The sequence below is a fragment of the Oncorhynchus kisutch genome, linkage group LG27 (assembly GCF_002021735.2).
Source record: "Oncorhynchus kisutch isolate 150728-3 linkage group LG27, Okis_V2, whole genome shotgun sequence".
Taxonomy (NCBI): domain Eukaryota; kingdom Metazoa; phylum Chordata; class Actinopteri; order Salmoniformes; family Salmonidae; genus Oncorhynchus; species Oncorhynchus kisutch.
Genome location: NC_034200.2, coordinates 5,259,767 through 5,276,663, shown reverse-complemented (window position 1 = coordinate 5,276,663; position 16,897 = coordinate 5,259,767).

The following is a 16,897-nucleotide window of genomic DNA, read 5'->3' as shown; positions in this document are numbered from 1 at the left end:
ACCTGACAGGTGTGGCATATCAATAAGCTGATTAAACAGCATGACAATAAATGGTCTAAAATATGCAGTTTTGTCACACAACATAATGCTACTGATGTCTCAAGTTTTGATTGGGCGTGCACTTGGCATGCTGACTGCAGGATTGTCCACCAGAGCTGATGCCAGAGAATTCAATGTTAATTTCTCTACCATAAACCGCCTCCAAAGTCATTTTAGAGAATTTGGCAGTACATCCAACTGGCCTTACAACCACAGACAGCGTGTAACCACACCAGCCACTTATGGGATCGTCGAGACCAGTCACGCAGACAGCTGATGAAACTGAGGAGTATTTATGTCTGTAATAAAGCCCTTTTCTGGGGGAAAACTCATTCTGATTGGCTGGGACTGGCTCCCCCAAGTTGGTAGGTCTATGCCCTCCCAGGCCCACCTATGGCTGGCCCCTGCACAGTCATGTGAAATCCATAGATCAGAGCCTAATGAATTTATTTAAATTGACTCATTTCCTTATATGAAGTGAAATCTTTGAAATGATTTTTGTTCGGTATAATTACTACGAATTCCTCTTTATTCTGTACTTTCAGAAACCACACAAACTGAACATTATTTCCCAACGTAACTGGAGCTGGACATCTTTCTTAGCAAAGATTGAGGACAACTTTTGTATGCTAGCAACACACTGTATGAACGTACACTCCTTTACAGTTACTTGTCTATTTTATCGAAGTAGTAGTAGTGTTTGAAAAACAAAAACTAGATTTGATTAGAAGGAAAAAAACTGACTGTCATTTAATTATGAATATGCATAACCCATATTTCAATATTAATGTAGTGACCGAACAACAAAAACGCTGTGTGCAACTGCCTTGAACAGCAGTTTGAGGGACTTTGGAGGCTAAATGTTGTGCCGTGAGGCGTAAGGGATTGTCTGCAGCAGGAGGGCCCCCAGTGGATGGACGCCGGGTGGTGTGGTGCTCTTCCAGCAGCACTTTCATGAAGTTCTCTGGGAACTTTTGGTAGGTAATCACCTCACCTATGGGGGAGTGGGCAGGATGAGAGAGTGGGGAGGTGGGTGAGATATTGTTAATATAATTGCATAATGGAACTGTGGTCATTTGTATGTCCAATTACAAAAAAATACTTGTTCAGTAATCATCTCACCTGGCGGTGAACTATGTAGCCATTGAGGACAGCGGTGTCTAAAAATATCTTGTTGTGCCACTGGGTGGTTTTCAGAGTGCATTCCACGAAGCTGCCTTATCCACAGACCCCATTTGGAAGTTATAGTCAAGAGCACCTCAATTTGCTTTGTATATTGCTATTAAAAAAACCTATATTCAAATATCCTACGTATCTTAATTTCCATCATTTAAAATGAATATTCAAAATAATGTTGGCAGTTTGTGAAAAGTATCGTCACCTATAACCAGGATTGCCATTGCATTACATTTTTGTCAAGAATTTATTAATTTAGAAAACAATTATTGTGATTCATCCTATATTGTCCCTAACACCCTTACCCCTTAGCAACAGATGTGGGAAACACACACACACACACACACACACACACACACACACACACACACACACACACACACACACACACACACACACACACACACACACACTCTTACACACAACCCCTTTCCCCCCCACAAACAACCATAAGCTCAGATGCTCAAAGGTTGTTACATCCCAGAACCCAACTCAAGATTTATGAATGCATATACAGTTACAGCTGTTTGAGAAAGCATGCAAGATTGAGCAGAAATGGGCAAAAATGGGGAGATTTGATTAACCATTGTCAAGTCCTAGGTGATGGAGATCAGATCCAACCCGTTCCCCTGAAACACATACCCACACTGGTCCTCCATTGTGACCATTTTCCCAAGCATCTCTGTGCAGTCAGACCTTTGATTATTTTGTGCCACCAGAGCCACAATAATATGCCCCCTTTCTGATTGTCCGAGTGTGACCCCTTCCCCGTGGGTTACCGCAGCCAGTGTTGCCAACACTGCCACTGCCTGGGTGGGTGTACCCCACCGGAATCCCCACCAGCGAGGTACAAGGTCATCAAGGTTCTCATTAGCAGCTTTGAGCATTTCCTTGTATATTATTCTCTCCCATCAGGGGGCTCTGGCTTTGTAGGACCAACCCTGCCAGGCAGGCTCAGAATCTTGAGGGGGCGGTGCTGCTCTAGTAGGTCTGAACGCATTATGGCTGCATACAGGTGGCTTACAGCAGGCCCATAAAACAGATAGGGACTTCTCTTTAGTGTCTGGGTTGTTCAGGTGGGTGTCTAGTGTATAAGGTTGTGGACCGTTCCATCACAACCCCTGCTCACAGGCACACATTGGTTCTGGGATATGCAACCATTTCCTTTCTCACTCACTTAACGCCACACTTATCCAAACACCAAAAACACACTGTGCCTTCTATGTCTTCTGTTTGCTGTGTTTCTATCTCCACCATGTTGAAATCGTACTTTTGTGTTCCAATTAGTTATATTTGAAAATTCTATCTATTTTTTGGTATTATTACAATCCTAGTGGTTAGAGCGTTGGGCCAGTAACCGAAAGGTTGCTGGATCAAATCCCCGAGCTGACAAGGTAAAAATCTGTCTTTCTACCCACTGTTCCCGGTAGGCCGTTATTTTAAATAAGAATTTGTTCTTAATTAACTGACTTGCCTAGTTAAATAAAGATTCAATAAAAAAATCTATATTAAACAAATCCCTACCATGGCTAGTATTGGGTGTTCCATTATTCGACTCCTCTCTGAGAACGTTGTATTATTTGGAATAGCCATGGAGTAGTCTTTGTGTCTCAGAATATTTGGTTGTCAATATACAGTTTATCGACTACGAGAGCTACACACTTCCCTTTTAATCTATTCTCCTTGAAGATTGGATACAGAACTTTGCTCTATTCTGCAATCTCCCTTCGGGAACTGATCATTCATGCTTATTTTCATGCCAGCGAGTCTTTTACCCAGGCTTTTAACCATTTCTTTATCCCTAAAGAAAGTACATTTGGCAACGACTGGACGTTCATATCTTTGTCCGAAACGGTGTACACGTTCAAGTTGGATTTTATCAACAACATCGAGTGGGATTTGAAGCACTGTAAGAAATAATTCCTTCACTACTTTTTCGGGAACATCTCCTTCTCTTTCTTTGATACCCACAACTACTAGATTTTCTCTCATAGATCTAGTCTGTATGTCTAGTAAGGCCATAGTCTAGGGATAGTCTAATTGACTATCCCTTTTAGCTTGTTTGTTTCTTTCTCCATTATCGCAGCTCTTTCGTCACTCATTTCAAGACTCGCCTTCAACTCCTTTATATCCTTACTGACTAATTCAAGTAGGCCCAGTTTGTCATGTATCGACTTTAACAGATCGCTTTCCACACTTACCAGTCCCAGTGGTGAAACGCATAAATCGTTTGTATCTGTGGAAGAGTCGTGTTTCCTTTTCGATATTGATTCTCCACGTTTACTCTCCATCATGTTTGAGTGTTGCTTGTTTTCATAATACATTTATCTAGCCTTATGATTTGTTTTGTGTACTTATCCAAATGGAATGTAATTACCCCCAAGTATATAAAGTGCTAATATTTTCTAACTTACTGATATTGAATATCACGTATTCATCTTGAGGCGATTTTGGTATTTCTCCTTGAACTCCACCTTCCCCTCTCTGCATTTTCCAAATGTCGGCATCCACATGCTGTTCGAGAGAAGATGCTGGAAAAGTGTGTGACTACTGTCCCAATGTCCCACATACAAAGTGTGGCCATTCCCGAGATGAAGAGCCAGCATGGTCATCCCCATGGACCCAGACACAACAAACCCCTCATAATGTTGGATGTCAGTGGTGGATCATCTGCAGATTATAATAATCCTGTCTTCACAAATCAAATTCTATTTGTCACATGCTTCATAAACAACAGGTGTAGATAGGTGTAGACTAACAGTGAAATGCTTACCTCACAACAATGCAGAGAGAAAAACAGATGTATATATAAATACACACTGTATATAATAACACAAGGAATACACCATGAGTAACACATAAAACGTTGCACAAAACAAAGAACTTGACCCCAAACCTGTGCCTTTTGGAGGGAATGTATTGACGGAGCGCCAGTCTACCCTTCCGTAACATCAGGGACTCGTCAATGCATAGGTCCTTTTATGGCACAAAGACCTGACCAAATGCTGATGTCAGCCTGGTGAGAACATTTCTTGTTTTGTGTAAGGGGTCATTTAGGTTGGCAGTAGCATTGTTGATGAAATGCAGGCATCGCAGCAGAACTAGAGAAGAGAATTGCAAACATAGGATCTGTCCTCTAGTATTCCCTTAGGGAGTTCTTCTTTACTCTCCCCATGAGAAGGACTGTCACCAGGAAGGTATACATTTCACTAATTGTGGTCGTCACTCATTTAGCAAGCTTCTCCCTCACTCCTGGCTCTCTCTTCTCCTGTAGCGCCAAAGCATAGCGATTGGTCCACTCCACTATGTCTCCCACCAGCTCCTCTGTCAGAAAAAGTTTGAAGCACTCTGCCTCAGAGGGAGATGGCAAGGGGCTTTGCACTCCAGACTGGGACTCATCAAAGCCAACAGCATAGGCAGGAAGGGTGAAATGGCTGCCAGACTTCCTGCTACAGCAGACCCTCTCGTACTTCACCCACTGTTGGTCTGCCACCATCACCACCAGCATCTTCAGAGGGACCTGGGACTTCGTCAGTGGGCAAGGGATCCTCAGATTCAGGGTTCTCAAATGGCCACAAAGTTGGCAAGCAGCTCATCACTGTCACTGTCAGAATCCGATTCCTCATTTTCATACTCATACTCGTTGTCAGAATTGACAAAAATCTCCAGAATTTCCACATTTGTGAGTTGTCTCCTTTTGAAAGACATTGCTAATGCTACATCTTAGCCCAGAAGCAACATACAGCGCATTCGGGAAAGTATTAAGACCTCTTGATTTTTTCCACATTTTGTTGCGTTACATCTAGGGATGCACGATATATCGGTGAACATATCGGAATCAGCACATTTCAGCGAGACAACTTAAAGGTGAAATCCATTAACACCAAGATAATGGAATTGATTGCCCTTGACAATCAACCGTTCTCTGTCGTGGGTGATGTTGGCTTTCGCCGACTGGTCGAGCACCGGTTCTGAATTTGCACATGCAAGCCAAGCACCACCACGACTATCAGTAACACTGTCAAAGCTGTACAAACAAGTGTGCAAACAAGCAAACAACGGCCTCGAATGATGTGTTTACAACACCGCGTTGGTAATAAAGCATTATTTGTTCGACCACAACTTCTGGGGTAGCTAGCTTTAGCTTGGTACCTAGCTTGCACCAATACAACCAGCCTGAAAACAATGACCAGGAGAAACTGCAGTCATTTTCATTATTCTTAGCAATGATTTAGGAATCCTTGTGAGTAAGTATTAGCTAGGTAGCCACTTGTTGTTCGCCTATTGAATATAGTGAATATAAATAGCTAGCCAGCTACTAAACCCTGTTGCCCAAAGCTAACATTATAAGCAGCCAGCTAGCTTCATCTGGCTAGTAATGTGTGACTGGACTGGGTTATGTGTTGTGAAACTAGCCACAATATGGATTAGGCACAATAGTGGAATTTGCAGTTTGCCTTCAAAATAAAAGTATCTCTTTGAAAGCGATGCAGAAGGTTACAATTGGTGTAATCATGCCATATTTAGACTAGATAATGTTCAACAAGGTTGGAATGTGAAGCAATGAAATGGGGTATCAGTCTACTGGGTGACACCCACAGAACACAATTGTGAAGAGTTTATGCAAATATTAGCATTGTAGCTCATATTGCGGGACTGTGACTGTTTTGAAATCACCTCCCTAGTCAGCCTATTGTGTGTATTGACATTTATATTGCACTATACAGCTTTACCTAAGGATTGGGGATCATTGAAATCAGTCTACTCAATTACCCAAGATATTTTTTTCCAATGTCCTCCTCAGAGTTGTATGACTCCAAAACATGCACACAGTATTGTTTTTCCTCAGGAATAGTGTTCAATACACATAGGTTGACAATAAATGTGGCTCAATTCACAGTTGTTTCAGAATCCCACAATAAGAGCTATGAAGCTAATGCTCTCTGGGTGTCACTGAGTAGACTAATACCCCATGTCATTGATCCACAATCCATAGGTAAGGCTGTACAGTGAAATAAGTATGCCCCCAATGCAATTCTAAAGTACACTGCTCAAAAAAATTAAGGGAACACTAAAATAACACATCCTAGATCTGAATGGGACCCAGGGACTGCGTTTGAAAATTAGCCGGTTGGCTAAAACCGGCACTTTTACTGAAATGTTGATTAATGTGCACTGTCCCTGTAAAAATAAAAATAAACTCAACTCAATGAATGAAATATTCTTATTAAATACTTTTTTCTTTACATAGTTGAATGTGCTGACAACAAAATCACACAACAATTATCAATGGAAATGTATCAACCCAATGGAGGTCTGGATTTGGAGTGACACTCAAAATGAAAGTGGAAAACCACACTACAGGCTGATCCAGCTTTGATGTAATGTCCTTAAAACAAGTCAAAATGAGGCTCAGTAGTGTGTGTGGCCTCCACCTGCCTGTATGACCTCCCTCCACGCCTGGGCATGTTCCTGATGAGGTGGCGGATGGTCTCCTGAGGGATCTCCTCCCAGACCTGGACTAAAGCATCCGCCAACTCCTGGAGAGTCTGTGGTTCAACGTGGCTGGTGGATGGAGCGAGACATAATTTCCCAGATGTGCTCAATTGGATTCAGGTCTGGGAAATGGGCGGGCCAGTCCATAGCATCAATGCCTTCCTCTTGAAGGAACTGCTGACACACATGAGGTCTAGCATTGTCTTGCATTAGGAGGAAGCCAGGGCCAACCGCACCAGCATATGGTCTCACAAGGGGTCTGAGGATCTCATCTCGGTACCTAATGGCAGTCAGGCTACCTCTGGCGAGCACATGGAGGGCTCTGCGGCCCCCCAAAGAAATGCCACCCCACACCATGACTGACCCACCGCCAAACCGGTCATGCTGGAGGATGTTGCAGGCAGCAAAACGTTCTCCACGGCGTCTCCAGACTCTGTCACGTCTGTCACGTGCTCAGTGTGAACCTGCTTTCATCTGTGAAGAGCACAGGGCGCCAGTGGTGAATTTGCCAATCTTGGTGTTCTCTGGCAAATGCCAAACGTCCTGCACGGTGTTGGGCTGTAAGCACAACCCCCACCTGTGGATGTTGGGCCCTCATACCACCCTCATGGAGTCTGTTTCTGACCGTTTGAGCAGACACATGCACATTTGTGGCATGCTGGAGGTAATTTTGCAGGGCTCTGGCAGTGCTCCTCCTGCTCCTCCTTGCACATAGGCGGAGGTAGCGGTCCTGCTGCTGGGTTGTTGCCCTCCTACGGCCTCCTCCATGTCTCCTGATGTACTGGCCTGTCTCCTGGTAGCGCCTCCATGCTCTGGACACTACGCTGACAGACACAGCAAACCTTCTTGCCACAGCTCACATTGATGTGCCATCCTGGATGAGCTGCACTACCTGAGCCACTGTGTGGGTTGTAGACTCCGTCTCATGCTACCACTAGAGTGAAAGCACCGCCAGCATTCAAAAGTGACCAAAACATCAGCCAGGAAGCATAGCAACTGAGAAGTGGTCTGTGGTTACCACCTGCAGAACCAGGGGGTGTTATTAGGGGTGTCTTGCTAATTGCCTATAGTTGTCTATCCCATTTGCATAACAGCATGTGAAATTGATTGTCAATCAGTGTTGCTTCCTAAGTGGACAGTTTGATTTCACAGAAGTGTGATTGACTTGGAGTCACATTGTGTTGTTTAAGTGTTCCCTTTATTTTTTTGACCAGTGTATAATACATTCAGTGTGAATTCAACAGATTTTGTCAAATTAACAAATGATTGTCTTTTGTTGCTTTTATAGAACAACATTCCAACCTCGATTAGCATGATCTATTCAATTATGGCATAATTCTACTATTTGCATTAATTTGCATCACTGTCAATGACATACTTTTATTTTGAAGGCCAACGGCAAAGTCCACTATTGTGGCAAATCCTTATTGTGGCTAGCATCACATAAATGGGTCCGACCACCATTAATCAAATAAGAACTGTCTTATAAATTAGGGTTATTTTAGATTACACCTAGCTATATAGTAAGCTAGCTAACTGAAACAGATTGTCGTTTTGCTATGTTTTTGGGGAAGAACATTGTTTGCATCCATGAGCTAGCTAGCTTTTTTATGACCAGCACTGTAGGTGCACAAGACAAAACATTACCAGCATCATAGTATACGTATCGATGAATCAATGAGACATATGAAACACGAGTGATAGTGTAATCAATGTGTAATAACTACATAAAAAATGTATGAATGCTTTAAATTATTATGTGACATGCAGTCATATTCAGGTCCTGATTGGTCAACAAGCTTATTTAGAGGCGAAAGAAACGCACACCTATTTAGGCGAGGTGCTGGCTAGCGGAGTGGAACACGTATAAAGGAGAGCCACACACTCTAGGAGCTCAGATGCAATAATGTTATTTGACACACAAAGACACACACAACGTTCCATAGTATCCTGGTTGAGAATGAAACGACTGAACAAATGAACAACGAAACAGCACAGCAAGTAAGTGAAAGAAATAGGTTCTGATTATGTTTTCCTGGTAATGGGGACATACGTAAATGCCAACAAATTAACTTTTTGTTCAGTGTTGTGTGTGTGTGTGTGTGTGTGACCTATTTAACTAGGCAAATCAGTTAAGAACAAATTCTTATTTACAATGACGGCCTACCCCAGCCAAATCCGGACAACACTGGGCCAATTGGGTGCCGCCCGATGGGACTCACAATCACGGCCGGATGTGATACAGCCTGGATTCGTACCAGGGACTGTCATGACGCCTCTTGCACTGAGATGCAGTGCCTTAGACCACTGCGTCCATCTGTGTGTGTTAACTATTTATCCTGTCTAGGACTGGGGTTCCGCTAGCGGAATGTCCAATAGCTTGTTTGGTAAACAAATCCAAATGCGCGATCTGGTCCATTCGGACAAAATGTTCAAAAAGTTATATTACAGGTCGAAGAAACTTGTCAAACTAAGTATAGAATCAATCTTTAGGATGTTTTTATCATAAAAGTTCAATAATGTTCCAACCGGAGAATTCTATTGTCTGTAGAAAAACAATGGAACGACAGCTACCTCTCAAGTGAAAGCGCGTGACTGAGAACAAGGCTGTAGGCAAACCACTGACTCAAAGAGCTCCCATCCGGTCCCACACCACAGTAGAAGCCTGAAACAACGTTCTAAAGATGGTTGACATCTAGTGGAAGCCTTAGGAAGTGCAACATAACCAATATCCCACTGTGTATTCAATAGGGGTCAGGTTTTGCCTGCCATATGAGTTATGTTATACTCACAGACATCATTCTAACAGTTTTAGAAACTTCAGAGTGTTTTCTATCCAATAATAATAATAATATGCATATATTAGCATCTGGGACTGGGTAGGAGGCAGTTCATTCTGGGCACGCTATTCATCCAAAAATGAAAATGCTGCCCCCTATCCCAAATAAGTTAACTGTACTAGAATGCTTAAAAGGCCGCAATTTTTTTTATGTCGGTTATCTGTATCGCTTTTTTTTGTTGCAAGGAATATATCGCTATCGGCCAAAAATGTAATTTTGGTGTATCACTAGTTACAGCCTTATTCTAAAATGGATGAAATCAAAAATTATTCTCATCAATCTATACACAATACCCCTTAATGACAAAGCGAAAACAGGTTGAAAACAATTTATTAAAAATAGCAAACAGAAATACCTTATTTACATAAGTCGTGGGTGTCCAACCAGTCGATCGCGATCTACTGGTCGATCGTGGAGTGCTTGCCATTCGATCGTGAGATGATTTTATATCTACAAAAAGTCAGCCACACAAATCAATGCCTATAATCTCTTTCTGTTTTAACGTTCGACAGTCCTCCACTCACAGAAATGTCTGAAAAGTCACGTGATTTACATAGAATTTGACCAGCCCCTGCCCACTTACTCACGTATGCCTAGTTGGCGGGCGGCATCTGACCGCGCTGACTCCAAGTCGAGGTCACGGTGATGCCAGGTAGGTAGCTAGCTAGCTAGCTAACTGTGTAGCCAGATTTGTTCTTAAGTTGTGTGGTCAACAGCAGCAATAATGAGTGAAGGGAAGGATACAAGAAACAGAAAAGGCATCATTTCCACAAGGAATGGGAGGAGGATCATTTTTTCGTCATGTCAAACTCCATCTCAAAATGTGTGTGCCTCATCTGCCATAATAGCATCGCTATCCCAAAGAAAGGTAACAGAACAACATTTTAAATCATCCACACACAATTCCAGGAAAGAGATTTTCCAGTAAAGACTGAATTACAAAGAAGAAAGGTACAAGAACAAAAAAATCTTTTTTACAAGGCCTGTGACCAAAGGGAGGCGGCAACCATAGCATCGTAAGATGCTAACAAGACTGAAATTATGGCTGCCATCAATGATATTCAGTTGTCCAGAAATACGGTGACAAGAAGATGTGAGGCAATAGCTGAGAACCTCGAGGATCAACTGAAGAAAGATATTGGCAACTGAGAGTGTTATTCCCTCCAGTTTGACGAGTCCACAGATAAGGTAGATGAGGCACAGTTATGCATTTTCATCAGAATGGTATTTGACAACATGAGTGCAAAGGAGGAACTCCTCGCCATTTTGCAACTAAAAGGACATACAAGGGCTGAAGATATTTTTCAAGCTTTTATAGAGTTTGCTAACCAATTCCAACTTCCCTTATGTAAGCTTGTCTTCATTACTACTGATGGGGCACCCGCTATGGAAGGCCGCATTAGTGGGTTCGTTGCACTGTGCAAACAAGATCATTTCTCCCTGAATTTCTTAGTTATCCCTGCGTAATTCCTCAGCAAGCTTTGTGCGGGAGGATGTTAAACATGAAAGAGGTGACGGATGTTGCGATGAAGATTGTGTGTTCTATTCGAGCAAGAAGCCTACAGCGGAGGCTATTTCGTGCTCACTTAGAAGAGACTGAAGTGGAGCACACAGACCTGCTGCTGCACACGGATGTGCTGTGGCTGAGCCGAGGTACATTTTTAGGGAGGATACAAGCACAGCTTGACATCTTATCTGAATTTGAAAGTCGTTTGAATCACTTGAGCCTATTGCCGTATGTGTTTTCCGTTTGCCACAGACATAAATGTGAATGTCATTGCCCCTAAAAGGGATCACTTTTTTTATTTGGACACAACTATAGCAGAAACTGAAATTGTCAACCTTCAAAATGACATTCAGCTGAAATCCAGGGAAACCACTGAGGTGATCTGGGAGCTACTGCTGGAGGAGAAGTATCCCAACATCAGAAGATGTGCTCTCAACGTATCAGCCCTTTTTGGATCAACCTACCTCTGTGAGTCTGCATTTTCTCACATGAAGATAATAAAGTCCATGCACAGATCCACTATGGCTGACGACCACCTTGTGGCCTGCATAAGACTTACAACAAGCTGCTACAGCCCTGACTATGAAAAACGACTTTCCTCCACCCAGGGACTGCCGGCTGGCTAAAACCGGCACTTTTACTGAAATGTTGATTAATGTGCACTGTCCCTGTAAAAATAAAAATAAACTCATAAACTCAATGCCAAAATTCACATTAAAGTTAGGAAATGAAATTTGTTGCACTTATTTGTGGAAAACATGTTATTGGTCCACGTTATATTTGGGTATCATAGCGGCAGGTCCATACTCAGTGGTGTGTTGCGTTTCATACATTTTGTTGGTTGGTTTACATTTAGAGACTGGTAGATCTCCTCAGGCTGGCAAATGAAAAAGTAGATCTCACGTCAAAGAAGGTCGGCCACACCTGAGATAAGTATTCAGACCCTTTGCTATGAGACTCGAAATTGACCTCAGGTGCATCCTGTTTCCATTGATCATTATTGAGATGTTTCTACAATTTGAATGAAGTCCACCTTTGATAAATTGATTGGACATTATTTAGAAAGGCACACACCTGTATAAGGTCCCACAGTTGACAGTGCATGTCAGAGCAAAAACCAAGCCATGAGGTCAAAGAAATTGTCTGTAGAGCTCCAAGACAGGATTGTGTCAAGGCACAGATCTGGGGAAGGGTACCAAAACATTTCTGCAGCATTGAAGGTTCCCAAGAACATAGTGCTCTCCATTATTCTTAAATGGAAGAAGTTTGGAACCACCGAGACTCTTCCCAGAGCTGGCCGCTCAGGGGGTGACCAAGAACCCGATTGTCAATCTGACAGAGCTCCGGAGTTCTTGTTTCTCAATCCAGGAGAAACAAGATTCTCTGATCCGATGAAACCAAGATTGAACTCTTTGGCCTGAATGACAAGCGTCACATCTGGAGGAAACCTGGCACCATTCCTACGGTGAAGCATGGTGGTGGCAGTATCATGCTGTGGGGATGTTTTTCAGCGGCAGGGACTGGGAGACAAGTCAGGATCAAGTAAAAGATGAACGGAGTAAAGTACAGAGAGATCCTTGATGAAAACCTGCTCCAGAGCGCTCAGGACCTGCGATTGGACCTTCAAACAGGACAACGACCCTAAGCACACAAAAAGAGAACATAGGAGTGGCTTTGGGACAAGTCTCTAAATGTCCTTGAGTCTGGGCCACTCAATCGAACATCGCTGGCGAGACCTGAAAATAGCTGTGCAGTGATGCTCCCCATCCAACCTGACAGAGCTTAATTAAGAGAATCTGCAGAGGAGGGGAGAAACTCCCTAAATACAGGTGTGCCAAGCTTGTAGCATCATTTCTAAGAAGACTTGAGGCTGTAATTGCTGTCAAAAGTGCTTCAATAAAGTACTGATTAAATGGTCTATATATACTTATGTGTGATTTCTGGGGGTTTTGTTGAAATTGTTTCTGAAAACCTGTTTTATCTTTGTCATTATGGGGTATTGTGTGTAGATTGATGAGGGGGGGGGGAAACAATTTAATCCATTTTAGAATAAGGCTGTAACGTCACAAAATATGGAAAAAGTCAAGGGGTCTGAATACTTTCCGAATGCACTGTATAGTATAGCTATAGATCATTTAATTGAGACCACAGGCGTACCTGATCTTGTTCTCCAGCAAAGAATCAGGGATGAGGGGCAGCATCGGGCAATGTTGAAGTTGAATCGATTACAAATTGCATGACCATCCCCTGGACTAAACCCTAACATTGAAAAAGCACTGTCCTCCCCATTTTATCTCCGGGTCCCAGTTCCCGAAAATAATGATTACAACCCAAATCAGCTAGATGCAGGCAAGAGTGTGCAAGGCGGTACTGAATGTGTCACTGTCTGTCACCTTGATTACTCCAATTTGTCTCTCGACCTGTGCACCTACGTTATAAACTTTCAATTGTAGGCTAGGTTGTAGCAACCTCATGATAGAGAAAATGTGAGTGTCATGTAGTAGCCTAAACCTATCGATGTTACATTGAGCTGGCTGAATGGAATATGAATGAGTCATCCAAAATTCTGTAATAGAAATGAGGCCATGCTGATATATATATTTTTTTAAATCTCCCTAATCTTAAACGGAACCTACCACCACTGGCGGTGACCAAGAAAGCTCGACAGAGGATGTATTATCTGTGCCAGCTGCGGAAACTCAAACTCTCTCTGACAATTCTGGTTCGGTTCTACAAGTCCATCATTGAGTCCATCCTCAGCTCTTCTATCACCATCATGAGTCCATCCTCAGCGCTTCTATCACCGTCTGGTTTGGTTCCGCATCTGCTACTGCAAGGACAAACTGCAGAACATCATCTGGTCTGCAAAGAAGTTAATTGGCTGTCACCTGCCCTCCATCAAGGACCAGCACGCCTCCAGGACAAGAAAGCGCCCAGGTTAGATGATCGCCGACCCCAGACACCTCATCTTTAAAAGACTCCTCTCTGGCAGAAGGTTTAGGTGACTCATGACCTAAACAGACAGTTACCTGAACAGTTTCTTCCCCCATGCCGTGGCCCTAATTAACCGGCCCTCCAGCGCTTATGGATTAAGTGACTTTGTATTGAGCCGATTACTACACATGGTCATCAATGACCTCCAATAAAAATCTGCAATACACTGCATTTGCACTATAAACCTCCGTACAACACTGTATATGCACAGTATATGTTTGCCACAGCAGCATCCCTCCCTCTGTTTATATATAGATACAGTATAACCCCTCTGTAAATGATATATTTCCACTGTAATCAGACTATAATCCAGAGTTTTACGTTTTATGTTTACTGTTCCGATATTGAATATTCTGTATGATGTCAATGTGAACTTGAGTCTGTATTCTGTTTGAAAACTCAGCAAAAAAAGAAACGTCCATTATTCAGGACCCTGTCTTTCAAAGATAATTCGTAAAAATCCAAATAACTTCACAGATCTTCACTGTAAAGGGTTTAAACACTTTCCAGTGCTTGTTCAAAGAACCATAAACAATTAATGAACACGCACCTGTGGAATGGTTGTTAAGACACTAACAGCTTACAGGCTGTACAATTAAGGTCACAGTTATGAAAATTTTGGAAACTAAAGAGGCCTTTCTACTGACTCTGAAAAACACCAAAAGAAAGATGCCCAGGGTCCCTGATCATCTGCGTGAACATGCCTTAGGCATGCTGCAAGGAGGCATGAGGACTGCAGATGAGGCCAGGGCAATACATTGCAATGTCCGTACTGTGAGACGCCTAAGACAGCGCTACAGGGTGACAGGACGGACAGCTGATCGTCCTCGCAGTGGCAGACCACGTGTAACAATACCAAGATCGGTACATTCGTACATCACACCTGCTGGACAGGTACAGAATGGCAACAACAGCTGCCCGAGTTACACCAGGAACGCACAATCCCTCCATCAGTGCTCAGACTGTCCGCAATAGGCTGAGAGAGGCTGGACTGGGGGCTTGTAGGCCTGTTGTAAGGCAGGTCCTCACCAGACATCAATGGCAACAACGTCACCTATGGGCACAAACCCACCGTCGCTGGACCAAAAAGTGCACTTCACTGACGAGTCGCGGCGTTGTCTCACCAGGGGTGATGGTCGGATTTGTGTTTATCGTCGAAGGAAGGAGAGTTACACCGAGGCCTGTACTGTGGAGGGTCCGTCATGGTCTGAGGCGGTGTGTCACAGCGCCTCAGCTTGTTGTCATTGCAGGCAATCTCAACGCTGTGCATTACAGGGAAGACATCCTCCTCCCTCATGTGGTACCCTTCGTGCAGGCTCATCCTGACATGACCCTCCAGCATGACAATGCCACTAGCCATACTGCTTGTACTTAAAAAACACTTCAACTTCAACCAGTAAAACGGATCTTTGGCTAGCTTTTGCCACAGCATATATTAATGAGCTGCTGCATACCAAGAAATGATTTAGCAAAGATCACAACCAAATATAATCTTAACGACTGTTCAAGCAGGAATCAAAACATAATTGTAAGCATATGAGAATCCCCAAAAGTTATTTTGTTTAGAAGTAATAAAAAATTAAATCTAGGCTGTTGAATGGGCGCAGATGGCGATGGCTTTCTTACTGCCACCAAGAGTCACGCGCATCTGTTCGTGACGTCAGTATGTCATGTACTGGAAAGGGGTCTTTGCTGGCAGCATCTTCTCACTAAAGGCCAGTTTATACTTGGTCTAACGACATGTCTGTAGACAATTATAATGCGAAAAGTGTCGCTGTTAAAAACAACATTTAATTTATACTCTGGTGGAATGTATGTAGACTGATGCTGTAACTGTCAGTTTTTTTGTTGCACAGACATGAAAAAAGTTTAAGTCTCTGCGACTGTTGGAAAGTCTGTTGTCATGGTTACCGGACTGCCAGTGCGGAGACCAAATCCTACTGTGACAAAAATATAGCAGGAGTTCTAAAATTCTCAGGTAGAATGACCTGCTTTTATTTTGTCACACTGTGGCAATAAGCTATTTTCTGTAAGCTCGTCTTTACATTGTAAATAAGTATGTTGTTGTGGGTGAATTTTTCTGTAATAACGATTAAAAAGTAGCTCAATTTGCAGCTATACTCTGGTCGTTATTTGAAATGACTAGCCAGCAATGAACCAAAACAGTGTTTATAAAATTGCTTTTAGTTGCCTGGCTTGGTAGGTTGACATTTACTCAATTCATTTTTAAACGGATGTGTTTATTGGTGTTAAAATGAGCACCGGGCTGCCGATGTCATGCAGAGGCTATATTTTTGTGTTTATACATATTTGATGTCGGACGATAATATGTCGTGATGTCCCTATGACAATTGTCTACAGACATGTCAATAGACGGACTGTAAACCAGCCTTAAAGGGGAATTTCACCCTGGGGGAATCTGGGCTTGTTTTCATCATGTCCGAGGCATTTCTAGGACAGTGAGATGCACACATAATTACCCAGGAGGAAGGCAGGTCTGGGCGTCGCACGCTGAATGATACACCCACAATTGATACGTTTAAAAATAAATATAGTCTTGCTTTGTGGCATTTTGTGACGGCTCTATGTTATGCTGATTGCGCTATACATTTTTGTGCGTGAAGATATGGTTGTCCTTGTTCGATAGAACCATTGGACGTCTTTCGGCGGCATTGATAAATATTACAAGCAGACACATTTTTTCCAGTCTAAAAGACTGTTGGGCGGTGCTTCGTGCTCTGTCCCCAGTCCCTGCACCAAGGCGGGCTTTTTTGAAAGCTAGGCGGACACTAACAACACAATCCTTTGGGAAAAATTGAAAGAACTAACCAGACACAATGGCTTC